This window comes from Microtus oregoni, unplaced genomic scaffold (genome assembly GCF_018167655.1).
Source record: "Microtus oregoni isolate MIOR12 unplaced genomic scaffold, Mior012 000010F_ref0000083, whole genome shotgun sequence".
Lineage (NCBI taxonomy): Eukaryota > Metazoa > Chordata > Mammalia > Rodentia > Cricetidae > Microtus > Microtus oregoni.
Window position 1 is genome coordinate 33,079,447 of NW_024543069.1, and position 19,500 is coordinate 33,098,946.

Sequence of the window (19,500 nt, forward strand, 5' to 3'; positions counted from 1 at the left end):
AAGCTGGTAAGAGTTTAGAAAAGTTGAGGGAAACAATTAAGTTGTTCATAGCTGTATTGGGTTCTATAGAGCACTAGGATCAGTTACAGGCGAGCTGTGAGATCCTACTCCCCTTGGCTGTAGGGACAGTCTGGCAGGGCTGGACTTCCCTAAGCCTCCAGGCTGTTCAAAACCTCACCCAGGCCTCTGTGGAGAGAGGCTGTAACAAGACAAGGTCTGTTAGGTCAGCACTGCAGGGGCAGAGCATGGTGGGGGAGGGGGGACTGAGAAGAGTCCCTCGCTGCTCTGCCAAGGCACTTTTCTTAACTGGGATGCTCCAGCACAGGCACTGCAGAGCAGACCTCTGCATCCTGGCCTAGCCATGCTGGATCAGCAGGAGTCTTGGGACAACAGAACCCGGGAGCAGGGAATACGCCCGAAGTCAGTCACAGAGTTGGAAAAAGGGGAGAGCTATGCTCAGGGAAGAAGACCCAAACACCTTCACGTACAGGTAATGCTTCATTTAAAAAAAAAAAAAATGATGTTTTTTTTATATTTAAATTTTGACTGAATTAACTAATGTGATTTTCTTTTGTTACTTTGACAGGCAGCCCAGGCTGGCTTCAAAGTCACTGTGTAGCCAAGGACTACCACCTCGTGACTGCTGGCAGGACAGGTGTGAGCCAACATATCAGGTTCATGCAGTGCCAAGGACTGAAACCAGAGCTTCATATGTGTGAGGTAAGGGAAGTGTCGACTGAGTCAGGTCTCCAGTCCAACTAAAAATAATAATAATGATAATAATAATATAGAAATTGTACCATATCCAAAACTTTGATGTTTTCCTAGGTTCGAGATATGGCAATACAGCACAGAGGAGGCGCTGGTCAACAGTGGCCAGTCACCCTAGTAGCGTGAATATAGACTAGGCTCCTTACTGTGGACCCCAACTGTAGTGTCACCAGGCCACCTAGTACCAAATGCATTTCAACGTGGTGCATTTTCAGCTTACGTCTTTGGTGGAATTATAAACAGATAGCACCTTTGTACTGAATAGCGTTAGCCAGCGTTGTATTAGCCCTTTACCTCAAGACAACGACTGTTTCATCACGTCTTATTATCTGCTTGGCCAGGACATTGGATAGGATGTGGCTGCTCCGTTCGCTATGCGTGAGGCAAATTGCGGTCAGTTGAAAGCCTTCAAGCTGGTGGGCTGAGCCAGACCGAAAAGTTCAAGTTCTGTCTTCGCTTCCACGCAGTGGAACTCTACACATCAATAAAATGGAATGTGGGTGACATCTGTGATTGCTAGAACACCCTGCAAAGTTTTTAAGTTCAGTTAAAAAAAGAAATCCTCATGCAAAATAGAGAAATATAAGAAAATGTGTACGCATTTGCTCATTTGCATAAACGCAAGAGAAATAAAGGAAGAACAAATCAGAAGTTAAAGAAATGTGCCCTAGAGGTAGTGGGTGAAGGCCAAGGAGGAAGGGAGGTCTCCATTAAAAATACCTTGGAACTTCTGTTATCTACTGGATTTAGAAACCAAGGAGACATATCTCTAGGTGTCCGTGCTGGAGTCTCCTGAGGTTTGACTAAGGGGGAAAGACCCACCTTGAAAGTGGGTGACATCATCCCATAGGCCAGACTAAATAAAAGGGTGGGGGGATAAAGACAGCAACCTAAGCACTGCTTAGGTTTCTCTCTCTCTCTCTCTCTCTCTCTCTCTCTCTCTCTCTCCCTCCCTCCCTCCCTCCCTCCTTCCCTCTCTTTCTCTCTCTCTCTCTCCCTCTCTCTTTCTCTCTCCCAACCCCCCATCAGTGAACACAATGTACCTCACTCCTGCCCCAACAGCACCCTTGCCGCTACCCCTCCCCCCAAACTGTGAAGCAAAACAGCTCTTCCTCCTTTAGGTTCCTCTTGCCAGGCGTTTCGTCACAGTAGAAAGAGAAGTAACGACTACCTTATTATTCTTAGAATCTCAATAGGTGTACCACAGGGAAAAAAATACTGAAGAGACGATGAAGACGTGCTGGAAACCTCAAAGACAGCGCAAACAGTGACAGAGAGACCTAACTGCATGCTTCAGGACCATCAGCATAATCAGATAGAAGAGAAAGTCCAAAGAGAATTGCTACACCTTTAAACAGAGCAACTTGACCGGACACAGTAGGCTGAAGAACACAGTGCACACAATTCTCGTCCTGCAGGTTAACAGGGCCATGCTGGAATTACTTTCTGTGTTGGTTTTAGGATTAAAGATATCGAGTAACTGTGAATAATGAACCCAGATGCAATTAGACAGGAAGAGTAAGTGATGGCACCCTGCAGTACAACGGGGCAACTTCTGTTGGAAAGAATTTACTATGTATTTTATGAGAAACCAGACGGGAGGATCTGAACGACTCCATTCACAAAGGATGACGGATGTTGAAAGAGTTAGGATGCTAATGGCCCTGACTTAATCATTACACATCACACACATGCCTAGAATCATAATGCTGCACCCCATAGCCATGTCAATCAGAATATTTTTATTTTAAAAATTAGAAAAAATAAGTAGATATGTCACCGCTAGGAAGAACAAGGTTTCTTGCTGTCGGCCAAATGTTATATCCAAGGGGAGGAGAAATCCTAGAAGGAAGGCTGGGGTGTTTCACTGTTTTCGGTTTCAGAGGTGTGAACATGTGGCTTTTAACATGTGTAGAGATGAACAGATGCAGAAATAAATGAGGCTATGCATACCTGGTTGCTCCTCTGACGGAGAAGGGTGATGGCGCCACCACCCCTCAGTAGAGTACATTCCTGCTGCCTGGTCTTGTTCCTGTTCTGAATGCCACACTTCAAGAGAAGGAATGGATTAGCTGAAGAAATGGTGATAGCAAGCCCAGGGCTGAGAAAGGAAAACTCACCCGGGAAGCCACCTGTGCTGCTAGGGAGTGGTGTTCAAAAAGCTGGGTTGTTTGCGGAGGGCAGAGAGGCGACTTGAAGCTCTCAGAGACCTGGTCCTGGTCGGTCTGAGCCATGTGATAATTACGGTATCTGATTCAGACACCTGAGTCCTGCTGGTACAAATAAACAAATGAATGAATATGAAAATAGGAGAAAAGATTCAGTTCTTACAGTGGATTTTCAATTAATAAGTTTAGAAGAAATTAGGGGAGTGAGGAAATCATTGTGTGGCATGTGTCATGTAATAAACATTGTAGTTAAGGACCGTCAGACACGGCTAAAAATAAATAGTCAGAAGTAGGGCAGAAGTGAGCGCAAATGAGAGTCTTGCAGGGCCTGTGTTATCTCCCCTTGTGAGACTACAAAGGGAAAATAATAGTTGCAATTGAGACTCTCTCCTTCAGTGAGTATCACTGCTGGCACAGCCCGAAGTCCGTCATGTTGGTGTCATGTGCCCTGTGACATCTAGGTGAGCATAGGCACAGTCATGTCAGCAGCATTCTAATCAAAGGGACGACCTTTGAAGTGATGAAAATACAAAAGACCATTTCAAATTAAAGAACATCTACAAAGACCTAAATAACCCTCTTCACAAGTAAAACAAATGAAGTGGAAAATACTTTCGGATTGGACATCCCAGCATGCTTTAAACAGCTAACTTACCTAGCTCCAGACAGAGGAAAACAAGAGGTTAACTGACCTGCCCCAAGTGATGGTTTGTGAGAAATAGAACCACAGCTTAAACCAATCAGAGATAGCTAGTAGATGAAGAAGGGATGTGTCCAGAGACGTTGGGACCATGTGACATAAAAAGAAATTTGTGGGGCTGGCGAGATGGCTCTGTGGATAAAGGCACAAGCCTGAGGACCAGAGTTCAATCCCTGGGACCCACTGGTATAAGGAACAGATGCAGTGAAGGCTTCATAAGAACTGGAATGGTGGGGTTTGGAGAGTTTCCAGGTCACCCCTTATACAGAAGTACTCGAAAGTGACTGACTCTGCCAGGGTGTGGGAGCCCCATGCCCCCTTCACTTACCTGGGCCTGTGCAGCTTTTCCAGCTTTTCCTTCTGGATTATATCTTTTTATAAACATGGGTTGTGGTGAGCACTTTCCTGAGTCTACGAGCCATTCTGCCAAATAATTAAACACAGAGACTGGATTATAGGACCCTCCAGGATTTGTGGGTGATCCAAGAACACCTCACTGAGAAGTATCTGAGGCTGGCACGGTCTTGAGGGACTGAGTCCCTAACTCAGAGGCTTTGCACAAATTCCAGCTGATGTCAGAATTGAGATGAAGTGTGTAGGACGCCAATTGCTACTAAGAATTAGCATCTAATACCCATATGCACGCAATAACGATTAGTGAAAAAGAGGCCACAGACTGAAGGAAAGCAGGAAGGGTATGTGGGAGGGCCTGGAGGGTAGAAGAAATGTTGCAATTAAGTTATAATCTCAAAAAAGGAAAGAATTGGTGTCTAAAGTGTTATGAGTCTGTTTATAAAGAAAGGCAGTTAACTTTTCTCCCTACACGAGGGCTGGTAATGTGGGATATAGAAAGGGGGACTCTGCCACAGCCTAATGCCCACACACAGCAGAAAAAAAAATTCTTTGTGGTGTTGGGGTGTGAACCTCAGGCCTTGAAAACCCTAGGCAAGTACTCTGCCAGCCAAGGTCTAGCTCCTCAGGAGTTCTTGAGCCCAGCTTTAGTGCATGTATGCAGCGCCTGCATGACGGGACAGTTTGTGAGTCCAAAAAGGGGCTGGAGATTTAAACGCATACACACAGAGAAATAAGGGGACATGGGTCATTCTTGAACCAAGAATGCCAACTTTATTGTGCTCCAGGGAAGCTTATATAAGAATCCTTAACTGATAGCCATGCCCCACCTCTTGGGATTTTCAGCTGTAAAATCCATCAGAAACCACTCCCCTGCCATCAGGAACTCATGAGGATCACATGCTCAGAACAGCTGCAGGCACAGGTGAACAAGTTGTTTGGCTCAGTTCACTCCAGCAGGCAAAGGGTCTGAGGCAGGCAAAGAAAGTCAGGGGGCTGGGGGTCTGCAGCCCCCAACATGTATGCAACATGATCTGCAAGAGCTAGTTGTAGAGTTGAAGTCTAAAGACACACGCGCCATGCTTTACAGTCAAGTTTACGTTTGAGAAATCTGGAGTTTCGCTAACAAAGCACAGGTTTGGATGTCATGGATAAAATGAAGAAATGTATGACAGGGAAACTCAAATACACTCTGACCAAAGACAGAAAGAAAACTTTCAGCCACCATGAACACTTGCTCTAAGAAGCATACGAACAGGCCAGGTGTAGTGGTGCACGCCTTTAGTCCCAGCACTCTGGAGGCAGAGGCAGGTGAGTCTCCGAGTTCAGGGCCAGACTGGTCTATAGAGTGAGTTCCTTTACAGCCAGGGCTACATAGAGAAACCCTGTCTTGAAAACAAATAAACAAACAAATGAAGGAAGGGAGGAAGAAAGTAAAAAGCAACATAGAAGCCTGGGAGATAAACTAAGAATGGCCTCAGTGCACCAGCATGGTGTGAAAGGGTTTCAAACATGGCGGCATGTTCCTTTCAGGAACAATAAAGATTATCACAGGTACCAACTGGGTCCCATTCCGGTCTGGTTGGTAGCCGGTGTAGGGACTGCCCACTAGCAGTAGTTTGCATAGAATGAGTGGTATCTGTTTCCTATGGATGACAGCCAAGACTTTTGAAAGTAAAACATATTCAAGTGAACAGAGAAAAACAAAAACGTAGCAGTGTTGGGGAAGGAAGGCAAATCTAATCCCCCTTGACTCTGCAGGACTTCCTGGCAAATGAGCTGCTCTTTCATACTACTTAGACAACCTTGTGATGGAGGAAGGTCATTGGCTAATAAAGGAACTGCCCTGGCCCATTTTATTGGTTAGAGGATAGGTGGGAGGAGTAAACAGAACAGAACGCTGGGAGGAAGAGGAAGTGAGCTCAGAGACTCCACAGCTCTGCTCTCCGGAGCAGACGCCTGAGAGAGACACCATGCCCCACTCCTGGGATGAAGCTCCGACCCAGGATGGACTAGGCTAGAATCTTCCCGGTAAGACCAGTTCTCACAGATTATTAGAGATGGGTTGATCAGGATGTGAGAATTAGCCAGTAAGGGCTAGGGCTAAAGGGCCAAGCAGTGATTAAAAGAATACAGTGTCTGTGTAATTATTTTGGGCATAAGCTAGCCGGGCAGGCGGCCGGGGGTGCTGAGAATGCAGCCCTGCCGCCCCTATTACTACAGTTGGCGCCCAGACATGTGGACAGCCGAAACCCACTTAAAAAACCTGAGAAGGCTTAAAAATAAGGGCAAGAGAGTTTAACACAGATTTTTGCTGTTTGTTGGTAGCGTGCTGTAGAGAGATTTCCTGATTCAGCAACAGTAGCAGAAAAAAGGCTGTGTCATTTTAAAGCGCGACTTCCTGGGCTGTGCCGCCATTGTGATCTCTGTCTGGCTCCTGTGGGAGACAGAGCTTTTGAATAGAGCATTTGGAGTAAAGTGCTACGATTTGTTTGATGGCAACTAGACTCGCTGTGTTCTCGGGTCTACTCTGCTTGCCAGAGGCAAGCAAGCGCGTCATCTAAGAGAGGCTTCCTGACTCAGCTTTAGCTGCAAAAGCCTGCAGCTCATTAAGAGGTCCTGCCACGAAACACTTAAACGGTTAAAGCTGAACGCATGCTTTTCGGTTTTCAGCCATAGCAGGAAAAAAGCTGCGCCATTTAAAAATGCCGGCTTTCTGGGCTGTCCTGCCAGGACAAACTCTGACTCTTTTACGCAGGCGGTCCCTGCGGTTTGCAAACACAGGCTGCTGAAGCTCGCTTGCTGGCTACAGCCAGTACCTCAGCCATGAGGCTGGAAAGCTAAGGAATGGACTGGATCTAGCTGGCAAAGCCATGCCTTTAATCCTACCCATATTGCTCAGTAATTTAAAGGCTCATGTGGTCAGAAAAAGAGAGATATATAGTAAAGAGAGATTCAAAGACAAAGAAAATTTCTAAATGGTTTGAAGTGTGTTAAAAATATATGCAGACTAAAATTTAAAGTTCTTAAAGTAACAAAAAAAAAAAAAGGAAGAGAGTTGTTGTGTGTGGTAGCACACGCCTTTAATCCCAGTGCCTAGAAGGCATAGACAAACAGGTCTCTGTGAGTTCAAGGTGTCGTAGTGTACACCTTTAATCCCAATGCCTGGGAGGCAGAGACAGGCGGATCTCTGAGAGTTCAAAGACAGCCTGGTCTACAGAGTTACTTCAGGTCAAAGATACAGAGAACCTGTCTCAAAAAGCAAAAAGTTAAAAGTAAAAATAAACGAAATAGAGGTTAAAACAAAGCTGTACAAAGATGGAAAATAGACAGAGAATTTTGATACTGTATGCTATTATGCTCTCTTTGAATTGTTTGAATGCTGAGGAAGGAGCAACAGCTGCTAAAAGATATTTATTTATAAATGCTGTTGAACTAATCCGACATAGATATTTTGATGCTTTGACTTTGAAATTTGGATCTAAGGACATGATGCTTTGGAAAAGAGTTTCTTATTTTGTTTTCACAGAGGATGAGACGCTGTTCATTTCTTCTATTCCAATTTGGTATGATGGACCACGCCCTCCTGAAGGATTGTTGTGAACTTCTTCAGAAAATTGCTTCGCTCAACTGCCAACTGAGATGAAACTAACACACAGGTTATACCATGAAAGACCTAATTAACGACGCCCCCATTCAGCAGGAAGCAGTTTGGAGAGAAATAACTGCGCCCATATTCCCAAATATTGTTTATAAATGTTCTTTTATATTTAAAGGGGGATATGATAGAGATATGAATAATTTACATTGATATGGATTTTGTTTTAGTGATTTAAGGTCAATTTTGTTATATGTATATGTGTTTCTGATCTTGATTAAGGAACTGTGATTGTGTAGTTCATTTAAAAATGTAATGTATAATTAGAAATATAGATTGTTAATAGATAATCATAATAGTCAAGTTTGTAGTCATGTTAGTTAAGATTTTCTAGATGTACATAGATATATTTTAGATAGGCATTCTTCATATTTTTCAAAGATTATAGAATATGGCATTTTAAATGTTTTAATAATTTAGGACTTGTCATGACAATGAGACACTCTGCTCCTGGCAGCACCAATCTACTTCAAGAGGAAGATGGGCATCGAAGAGGATCCTTATGGGGTTTGATAGCCATTTGGGCAAGAAACTGCTCTTGCCTGGACTATTGCATAAACTGGAAACAGAGAACCCGCAGAGAGAGGACTACTGAACTTGCCTAAGGTGAGATGATCTTTCGGGGTTCCTGATTCATGAAAGAGTCTGCAAGACATTCTGCAGGACACAATAGATAGTGACTAAACTGACTTTGAATTTTCCTGCTTTGTGGAAATGAAATGTCTGCTAAAAACTATGGGCCTGAAGGCTGAAGATGGATGCCCCAACGGTACAAAAGAACTTTGGGTGACTGTCCAGGCAGTGAGATGTCTTTGTCATTTCTAGAGTTTGAAGTTTCTTAGTTCTTGTTTACTTAGGTAATATTATATCTTTCTGGAGTCTTTGATGGAGTTAAGAATAGTTAGTTATAGTTATAGTTTTCCTTAGTTATGATAAAGATTATTGTAACTTTTACTTGATAACTGTTTTGTTATATGGAATTTTGCTATGTTAAAGCCTTTTTTTTTTGTTTAAACCGAAAAAGGGGAAATGATGGAGGAAGGTCATTGGCTAATAAAGGAACTGCCCTGGCCCATTTTATTGGTTAGAGGATAGGTGGGAGGAGTAAACAGAACAGAACGCTGGGAGGAAGAGGAAGTGAGCTCAGAGACTCCACAGCTCTGCTCTCCGGAGCAGACGCCTGAGAGAGACACCATGCCCCACTCCTGGGATGAAGCTCCGACCCAGGATGGACTAGGCTAGAATCTTCCCGGTAAGACCAGTTCTCACAGATTATTAGAGATGGGTTGATCAGGATGTGAGAATTAGCCAGTAAGGGCTAGGGCTAAAGGGCCAAGCAGTGATTAAAAGAATACAGTGTCTGTGTAATTATTTTGGGCATAAGCTAGCCGGGCAGGCGGCCGGGGGTGCTGAGAATGCAGCCCTGCCGCCCCTATTACTACAACCTTGGATTTATTTTCTTTGAAGATATGTTGAATTAAATTACAGATATTCCAGTAATCTTGAGACATAATAGCATCTGTTAATAAGAAGAGTACTTTCGGAAATATTATGACATGTTTCACTACCTCCTTCAAAAACATAGAATAACAATATATGAAACTGAAAAACCGACATCAAAAACGGTAAATTGGAATACAGTACAAGGGGGTTGTTTCCTAGTGCCTAGGTCAGAAAATGTGGGCCAGGTATGGAGAATTGTGTTGGAAAGAGGAAGAATGTGGAATGAATAGAAGAAAGCTAAAGGACAATAAAATGTAGGGAACTTTCACTCAGAAAGGAGAAAAATGCTTTTCACAGGAGTTGGGACAGCTGTGTGGTCATGGCCAGAGGTTACCCAGCGCGGGAAAACAGATCAGTGAGCTAAGATCTGACTCAAGACACGATGTGGGCTAATTCAATTCTTTCTCCTGGAATCCAAGCAAGAGGGAGGAAGGGGAGGAAGAGACCAAAGAGGATCAAGAGGAGAAAAGAGAGATGGGGATGAGGGGAGAGGGAGGAAAGAGAGAGACTGGAGGAGGAGGAAATGAAGGAGAGAGAGGAGAGGGAAAGTGAAGGACGAAGGGGAATGGAACAAAAGAGCCTTGGTCATGACAGCTTCTCTGTAATCCTATAGAGAATTCAATCTCCATATAATTCAATCTCTGTCTTCGAGTTTCTCAGAAATTCTTCTGAACCCTGAAGTCTCTGCTCCTTCACTAAAAGGATCCCAAGGAAACAGTGTTCACCCAGCTGGTCTCCATACTGCCTTTATCTGAGAGCCGAGGCTCAGGATAAAGATCTTCTGTTCCTTGATGGGGCATTTTGCTGAAAAGGAATTGACTCTGCTGTTATTCCTGTGACCGTTGGCACTTGCGTCTCAAGTGCCTAGCCTTTCCCACATATAAAGAGAAATACGCTGGAGGGTTATTGCAGCGATAACAGCAGGCATGGAGTGCCTGGTCCCGGGCACTCAGAACATGGGAGCTCTCATCATCCATCAAAATAAAATTGAAGACATCCCCACTCTACTGACTGCTGGGATTGCACAGCCTCAGGGAGGTACAGGAGGAAGGGTTACTACCCCATTTTACAGATGGCTCGGTGAAGATCTGTAGCTCTCCAGGCCCAATTAGTGGAAGAAAGCAGAACTTAAAAAACAAAACCCTAAATTAGCTAGCCTGACATTTCGTCAAAGATCAGAGAGTGCACACATAAAGAAAAGCTGCAGCCGAGAGAATCGAAGAGGAGTAAGAAGGGCTCTGACTAACCCTCAGGTCAAAAGAACCGCCCCATTAAGACAGACCCCCTTTCCCTGTGCAGAACCCACTGCTGGAACCTTCCACTTCTCTGAAATACCAATAGGGCAGCAGAATGCACACACAGCTCTGTAAGGGGCTGGGCATGGTGAATCTCCTCGGGGTGGAGGAAGCGAAACCCATTCCATTAGACAATCCTGAGAGAATGGCTCCAGAGACCAAAAGAAGCACAGGCTTGTGTTGAGAGGAGCAGAGACAAGCAGAGCGGGGGAGAAAATTATTTCTGGCCTACCTAATTATGACAGAAGCTCACCCCTAATCCTCACGGTGATTCACGTGCTTATATATCAGCATGTCAAATTACCTCTTCAGATCTTAATAAAATAATCCGGAAAGTTTCAGTTCAGGCAGTGAGAAGGAGAAAGCCGTCTGCTGAATGAGATAGCGGTTCTGAGGAAGCCACAACTTTTGTTATAATTCATTGTTCAGTGTGAGCTTGTAAAGTTAAAATAAGATTAAGAAAGGGTTTCGTGTTTGCACTTCTCTGCCCCCCTCGTGTGTGTGTGTGTGCGTGTGTGCACGTGTGTGTGTGCATATGTGTGCGTGTATGTTTGTGTGTGTGTAGGTGTATATATTCAGGCATATGTGTGCAAAAAGAGACCAGAGAGCAAGCTCAGTTGTTACTGTTCCAGCTCCATCCACCCAGGGATTTGGGACAAAATCTCTCGTGGAACTTGCCCATAGGCCAGGCTGGCTGGTCAGAGATCCTCCTCTCTTCGCCTTCCCAGGGGCGATGGTTAACTGTAATTGTGAACGTGAAACAGCCTAGACTCATCAGGAGTTGTCTATATGGGCTGGCCTGTGGGCGTGTCTGTGGGGGACTGTCTTAATTAAGTTAGTGCAGAAAGACCCTGCCCAGTATGGAAGACTGTTTCCTATGGAAGAAGTCCTGTACTGGATGAGTGAAGAAACTGAGCTGAGCCTAACATTGAACATGCAAGCAGTGATGTCTCTCTGCTGTTGACTGTGTGATGTGACAAGCTGTTCTAAGTCCCCGCCACCACCCTTCATTACAACGATGGAGTGTATGTTAGTATCGTGAGCTAAAATCAACCTTTCTCTCTTTAGTTGCCTTTAGGGGGGTATGCTTGCACAGCAACAGAAAGACAACTAGAACACTCCACAGATTACAAGTGTGCACCATGACACCTGGCTTTTATGAGGATCCCGGAGACCAAGCTCAGGTCCTTATGCTTGTAAGGCAACCACTTTACCGACTACCTACAGACACCCCAGCCCCAATATTTACCGTCTACAGACTTCGTCACTAAAACTGTTGGAAGCACAGCAACACCCTAGTGTAGAAAATCTCCAAGGGGCAAGCATGTCAATCCAAAAGAATTGCGCGTGGCACCCAGAATGTCACAAACATGCACCCACCTGACAAAGAGAATTGGTCTAGAGGAGATGAGGCATTCGGGAGTGTCTGGGCTCTTCAATGACATGACTTTCAAGGCCTCATTTAAAGCTAATTTGCTAAAGTCTATGTCTTTTCTGTCACGTTTTCAGATGAGACTTAATGAGAATATCAGGTCACTACACACCCTGCCCAGGGGTTGCTAAACCTTGGCTGTGTGGTTTTACTCCCAAGCCCAGGAGAGAACATGGTTCAAGGTCAAGAGCTTGAAGCTTCGGAGCTCCGAGGAAGTATTTAGCTGCTATTGGTCTTTTTTTTTTTCCTCACTCATTAAATGGAAATAAAATACCTCATAATATTATTACATTATTAACACGACATATGGTTACCCCAGCGTCCTTAAGATGTCAGCGGTTGCTAACTGCTCTCATCCTCTGGTTACAGCCTTCCTTACCGTTCGCAAGCAAAAGCCTCTGGTAATACCTGGCGTCAAGAAGCAAAACTAAAACTCAAATGTCCATGAAGAGCGAGGACAGGGACAGCAGTGACGACACTGCCGCAGGCTAATGCGGTCAGTGTGAGGGCTAAGCTTCTCCATGTCCCATTGGTGGCCAGCCCACCAACGTCTGTGTTCATCTAAATACAGTCCAAACGCACTGAGGGAGACAGGGAAAAGCCACCTCTACCGTCGGGCAGGAAGCTGGTGTCCCCGCACTGTGTTCCTCCATTGGAGCACATGGGGCTCGCCAGGCTGACCTGTGACTTGCAAAGGTCACAGAAAGAACTTAGGGTACCATGGGAGAAACGGCTCCCAGGTAATCTCTAACGCTGCTCGGAAGCTATAGGAGGGAGGAGGGTTTGGGTTAAAGCAAGCTACTGTTTCCTGGTGGAAGAAAATTCAAGTGTGAAGTTAGGAAAACTCACATAGAAGATGGCCAGCATTGCCAGGAAGAGAGTGTAGATTAAGGTGAACCAGCAAGTGTGGCCGGTAATTACCAGGGAAGACTTTTACCGATTGAGAAGCAATGACGGCAACCTTGAACTTGGTTGTCAGGTAACCTGGCTTTAGGATTATATTAAGCCCATTTTTTTCCTCTTTTCTTAGAAATCCTCAAATGATTACAGCTTGCAATGTTTAAGTAGGTCACAAAACCCAAAGAATATATTGTTCCCCCTCAAATAGACTTCTGAAACCTAGTTTCAGAGAATTAGATGGTAATTCTCACTCCCAGGGTCCGTTATGACAAATTCCACCTGCCTGGCTCCCGTCTCTCTCCACTGTGTTTAAGGGCTCCAGTTCACTGCTCAGTAAAAGCTAAGGGCATTTTTCTCAGAGAGGAAAGCAATTCCCCAAGTGAATGAAAATTTGGCGTGGATTTCCGCGGGCTGGCAATTGACGTGGGCCCTGGCGATGTGTGGCACAGCTCTCGAGAGAGAGAAGGCCAAAGGGATCACAAGAACACCGCTGTAGAGAAAACAGTAAAGTCTAAAACCCCGGCCCACTAAAAGCCCTTATATGACAGCCAATAGTGACGCTTGATTATGGGTTGACACGCTCCAATAGTTGTGAACCCTCAACTCTATCAGAGAACCCTTTCATCGGTGCTGCTCGTACAGCAGAGGAAAATAATGAAAACTCTTCTAAGAAAGAGCCCCTTTTTATAACCAACCATTCCAGGCTTCATACAGAACTAGGGAACAGATTCTGATTAGGAAGCAGTCCACTTTGTAGGAACAGGCGCTACTAGTCTCTTTATTTTAAAAACAGATTTATCTATTCATTTTTATTATTACTTGTGCATGTGCACACACATATGTGTGCACACACATGGCCACACACTTGTGGAGGCCAGAAGAGGGCATTGGATACCTTGGAGCTGGAGTTACAAGCAGTTGTAAGACACCCAGTATGGGTGTCTTGGAACTGAACTCCAGTCCTTGGAAGGAAGGAAGCATTCCTAATCACTGATCCATCTCCCCCACTATTCCTTCTAACAGGATTTCAGCTGTGCCTTGTTTCCCACACTGAGTGAGACCTCCCGGTCTCTCAGCATCCTCATTTGGCTCTTCCCCAACTTGAGAAATATTGCAAGAGATTCTCCATGAATATTACAGGTTGTTGTTTTGTTTTTGTTTCATGTTTTTAAAAAAATATTTATTTATTCATTTATTTATTATGTATACAATATTCTGTCTGTGTGTATGCCTGCAGGCCAGAAGAGGGCACCAGACCTCATTACAGATGGTTGTGAGCCACCATGTGGTTGCCAGAAACTGAACTCAGGACCTTTGGAATAGCAGGCAATGCTCTTAACCACTGAGCCATCTCTCCAGCCCTTGTTTTTGTTTTTGAAACAAGGTTTTATGTAGCCGAGGCTGGCCTCAAACTCACTATCTCATCAAGGATGATCTCCAGTTCCTGATCCTCCTGTCTCTGTCTCGCCAGTGATAAATGGTAGAATTACAGGTGCAATACCACCCCAGTTTTATGACAGGGCTGAAGCTGGAACCTGGGGCTCTGTGCGCGATAGGCGAGCATGGTAGCAACTAAGCTACAGCCTCATCCCTGGGTTAAGTTACTTTCAGCAAAGACCTCAACTCAGAATTCTTGGGTCTTGGAAAACCTTGCCAATGCTATTATTGCATGTAACGCAGGGCTCCAAAGGAACAGAATTCAGGGTTAAAGAAAGAATTTTGGGCCCGGCGATGGTGGCGCACGCCTTTAATCCCAGCACTCGGGAGGCAGAGGCAGGCAGATCTCTGTGAGTTCGAGACCAGCCTGGTCTACAGAGCTAGTTCCAGGGTAGGCTCCAAAGCCACAGAGAAACCCTGTCTCGAAAAAGCAAAAAAAAAAAAAAAAAGAAAGAATTTTGAAAGATATTCTACAAATGACTGCCACTGTTTTTTTTCCTCCCCGATCCTCTTTCTGGATTTGCTGTTCCCATGAGTTTCTGCTGAGATTTTTGTAGGTCTCTCGGCCATAGCCATGGGCACCACTTCCTAAGGAGTTGAGGAGAGAAGAAGAGGAACTTCTTGCTCACTCTCAGGAAGGGAGCACAGCCAGGTACATAGGCAAGAGGCTCATTTTTCAGGGGCCAGACATGGAGTTGAGGCTCTTTTTCTTTCAAGTAAAAAAATCTATAAATGAGAGAAGATATAAAATATGGTTTCAAATCTAAAGTGAAATCATTGAGATAAGCTTTAAGAGAGAGTGCCTAAGAACAGCACGAACAAGTTTGGGTGTGCACCCCCAGAACACACATATGCATACCTATAGGCTCTAGGCCTGGCCTTTGGGGATGTTCCCAAGCTGAGGAGATGGTTCGGTGGATGAAGTCCTTGCCACACAGCAGTGAGAACTGTTTTGGAATCTCCAGAGTCCTCATAAAAGCCAGATGGCCATGGAAGGTCACCTATAATTTTAAATCCTGGGGGTAGAGACAGAATATCCCCTTATCCAAGCTTCAAGCTCCAAGCTCAGCAAGAGGTCCAGCTTCAGTAAAGTACAAAGCAATCAAGGAGAGCCTCTATGTACATACATGTTCACATACAAACATGTGTGCACATGTACCATACATATACACGATCCTCCAAAAAAGAAAAGATTCTCTACTCTTTAGCATAGCAGGAGAACTCTGCTGAAATGAAATAAACACGGAGCAAAGTGTGCTACAATGTCCTAATACCATGGCTGCCGAGGAGGGTCCTTTGGGATGACAGACTAAGTCATATTAATATAACTAGAGTCATACTACGGAGGAAATAGGCTAAGGTCCAACACTGAGTATAGGATTTCACCTAGGCTCCTCTGGAGACTAAGACTTAGCACTAATGTCTAGCAAGCATCATGAAGGATTTCCTGGTTCATCAAGGTTCCGATGCAACTAAAAACTGATTTCGTTGCGATTCTTGGATATCTCCTGAGGGTGAAGACCCGGCTCTGGGTTCTTGGTATGGTGCCAGCTTTTGCTTCTCTCCACGACAGATCCCATGTTGCTTTTCTAGTTTACACCACAAATTGCTGTTTTGCAAAGGGGTGATCATTAGAGATTTGCACAATGCGTCACATATGCCATTCATTTTTAATGGGCTATTTGGCTCCCCGGGAAGTCACACACAAGGAAGAGATTGTACGATGGGAACTAAGGTGAAAACACATGGCCTGATCCTCCAGGGTGCAGAGATCATGGAGTGGTGGGTACTTGAGGGGTTTTATAGGAAGGCTCTGTGCATAGCCGTGCCTTTCAGCACAAAGCAAATGAAAACATAATCCTGACCCCGCCATCACAGTACTGCTGGATGGCGTTCTTTGTCCTTACGTGCTTATGGAACTTCTTTAATTAAAAGAATTAAATAAATAAATATTTGAATAACTACTGCTAAATTCAAAATGGCAAGTTATTTCAAGTTTTGAAATAAAATTTATGTAGCAAAAAAAAATGTTTCTTAATGCTTTCTGGGCCTACTGAGATAGCTCAGTAGACAATGACACTTGCCACTAAGCCTGACACCCTGAGTTTGATCCCCAGAACCTACATGGTGGAAGGAGGGACCCAGTTCCCAGAAGGTGTTTTCTGCCCTCCACACACTTGCTGTGGCTTGTGGGTGTCCATTACCCACCCCACAAATATTAAAGACTTCTAAAACCATTCACATTTTCTGTCCCAACACCAGACATATCATTATGAGGTGTCCAAACATCTTCCCTGCTCTACCAGTGCACAAGGTTAAATACCATTCAAAGTAAATACACCATCTTCAATGTATTTTAAAATTATTCTTTAACGTTTCATCTGACAAAAAAGAAACCTATTGTATGACCCGTCAGAGTTGGAAAAAAGCTAAGTCAAAGAGGGATGTTACTTCCATCCGCTCGGAGTTTACCATAGCGTTCCCCTGCAGCCTGTGGGGAGGCTGAGAATTCACACAGACCAGGTGGGTGCAATCACCGTGAGTTTTAGGTAATTGTCTTTTGTTGTCCTTCAGAGTCAAAGAGAAGCATTCAGCACCTTATAAAGAGAGAACCTTCCCAGACTTCCCTGTCCCAACGCCAAGCTCAGCGTTCAAGAACACATCCAAGGATCTAAAGCAAGTGGCTGTCAATCAACTTTGTTGAGGAAGGGCGACAATTTTTGTCCTCCACAAGCTTAGGTCTCCTTCTGGCCTCAGCCTTGGGTGAAAAGCATTCTTTGTTCAGACCCTGGCCTCACTGGCTTTGCTGGGGAGAGGTTGTCTCTGAGTCCTGGGCAGTTGCTTTCTTCCGGGATCTGCTCCTCATGAAGCGATCAGGGCCGAACCCCACTGCTCCATGGCCACTGCAGTATTCTCAAGCTTCAGAATTCCTATTAATAATTAGTAACAATATCTGTTCTGCTACAAAAGAGGAGAATAAACTAAATGTTGTTAAATCATCCGACCCGGGCCATCCCTACACCAGATGCTTAACAAATGGGGGCTTTCATGATAACAGCTAATACTCCGGCTGTTTCCTAAACTTCCTCTTCTTTGTTTTGTCTGTTTAATTTTTCCCTTGTCTGTTTTTAATGTTCTTCCAGGAGGTTTTCAGTGGATCCAGAGTTCCTTTCTCTTGACCTGCATTTTCCCCAAAACCCCCCTCTTCTATTCTCCCTCCTCCCAGTCAGCTCAGTCAGCCACAGTTCCCATGTCTTCAACAGGAACCGGCCGTCCTTTCCCCAAAACTCCATCTGGAACCAGACATGATTTCCACAGAGCAACACCACATCTGTATGTCATTAGAGTTCAGCTCCCCAGGACCCCATTGGGCCGAACAAGATGCCAAACCCACAGTGACTTTTTAGGAAAAAGCAGCTCTCTCAAGACGCTCCGTTGTACATTTAAAACAGAATTTGATTCATAAAAACTCCACTTCAAGAGCAAGTCTGTGGGATCTTGAGAAACAACAGCTTCATGTTTTCTGCTGTGTTGAGTCTTCCCTGGATTGCACGCGGGCAGAAACAAAGGTAACAAAAACGTATTGGGCATCTATTTTGCGCATGGAACTGTGATAAGCATTTCACACTCATTATGTTATTTAATTTTCATAACTATCCTCAAGAGCATTGTTATCTTGAGCCTGAGGAAGCTGAGATTCCCGAGAGGGAAAGCCTAGGCATCAAAGCTAGGAAGTGGCAGGACCAAGGTGTGCATTCAAGTCTCACTTTTTCTTCGCGTTTCAGAATGCTTTGTGGCATTGAAAACACAGCTGAACACATTCTTCATTTTGGCATAAATAGTCCACATAGTCCTTGGACTCCTTTGAGGCCAACGCTCCTCTTGCAGGTGGGAATGAGGGAGCTTGTATATCATTGGCAGAGAGATGACCTGCGGCACATTCGGGTTGCAGGATATCTCTCATTCTCTCTCTCTCTCTCTCTCTCTCTCTCTCTCTCTCTCTCTCTCCTCTCTCTCTTTCTCCTCTCTCTCTCTCTCTTTCTCCTCTCTCTCTCTCTCTCTCTCTCTCTCTCTCTCTCTCTCTCTCTGTCTTAGAATTCCCACAAAGTCCCTGATTACATGATGGGAAGTTTTCTGTTCACTTCTAATGGCTATTCAGAAAGCACTAAGTCTGCAGGTGAAGCCTCTTTTCTTGGAACTGTGCATGGACGAAGATGTGGAAAGACTCTGACCCCTTTCCTTTCAAGATGGACATGCCACAAACCAGGGGTGGGGCTAAGATGCCAGCCACTGTAGTACAACCAGCTGCTCAAACACACAGGATTTATAACCTGGAACTTATGGAAATTGTACTCATGAGACCTCTTCTCAAGGGCATATATGGTGGAAAGGAATGTTTTATTACGTTGCTTTGGGTGAGACTAATGGGATATTAGGTAAAGTCATGACTGACAGCCAACTTGCTCTACAGAGGTGAGGCCGCGATCACTACTCTTATTGTTTTCTTTCTGAGCTCTTTCTTTAATAAATTTATATTTATTTATTCATTTAACACACCATCTGCAGTTTCCCCTCCCTCCTCTCCTCCCAGTCCCTCCCCTCCCCTTCCTTCCACCCCCTCCCCCAATCCATTCCTCCTTTGTTTCTTCTTACCAAAGGGCAGGTCTCCCATGAGTACAACATGGGATATCAGGTTTCGGTAAGACTAAGCCCCTCCCCTTGTATTAAGGCTGGGCAAGGCCACCTAGTATGAGGAATAGCTTCCCAAAAGCCAGTAAAAAAAAGCTGGAGACACTTTCTGTTCCCACCGAAAGGAGTCCCACAAGAGGACCAAGCTGCACAACTGTAACATATATGAAGAGGGCCTAGGTCAGTCCCATGAAGGCTCCCTGGTTGTTGGTTCAGTCTCTTTGAGCCCCCATGAGCCTAGCTGATTCTGTGATTTTTCTTGTGGTGTCCTTGACCCCTCTGGCTCCTATAATCCTTTCTCCTCCCCTTCTGGAGGATTCCCCAAATTTGGCCTAAGTTTTGACTGTCGGTCTTGGGTCTGCATTTTCTTCCATCAGTTGCTGGATGAAGCCTCTCTGATGACAGCTGGGCTACGCATCAATCTCGTCACAGGAGATGGCCAGTTCGGGCTACGTATCTGCTATTGCTAGGAGTTTTGCTGGGGTCGTCCTTGTAGATTCCTGGGAGATTCCCTTGTATCCGATTTTACCTGACTCCAAAATGCTCCCCTTTCCAGTACTCTCCCCCTCCACCCCTCTTCAATGTGATCACTCATG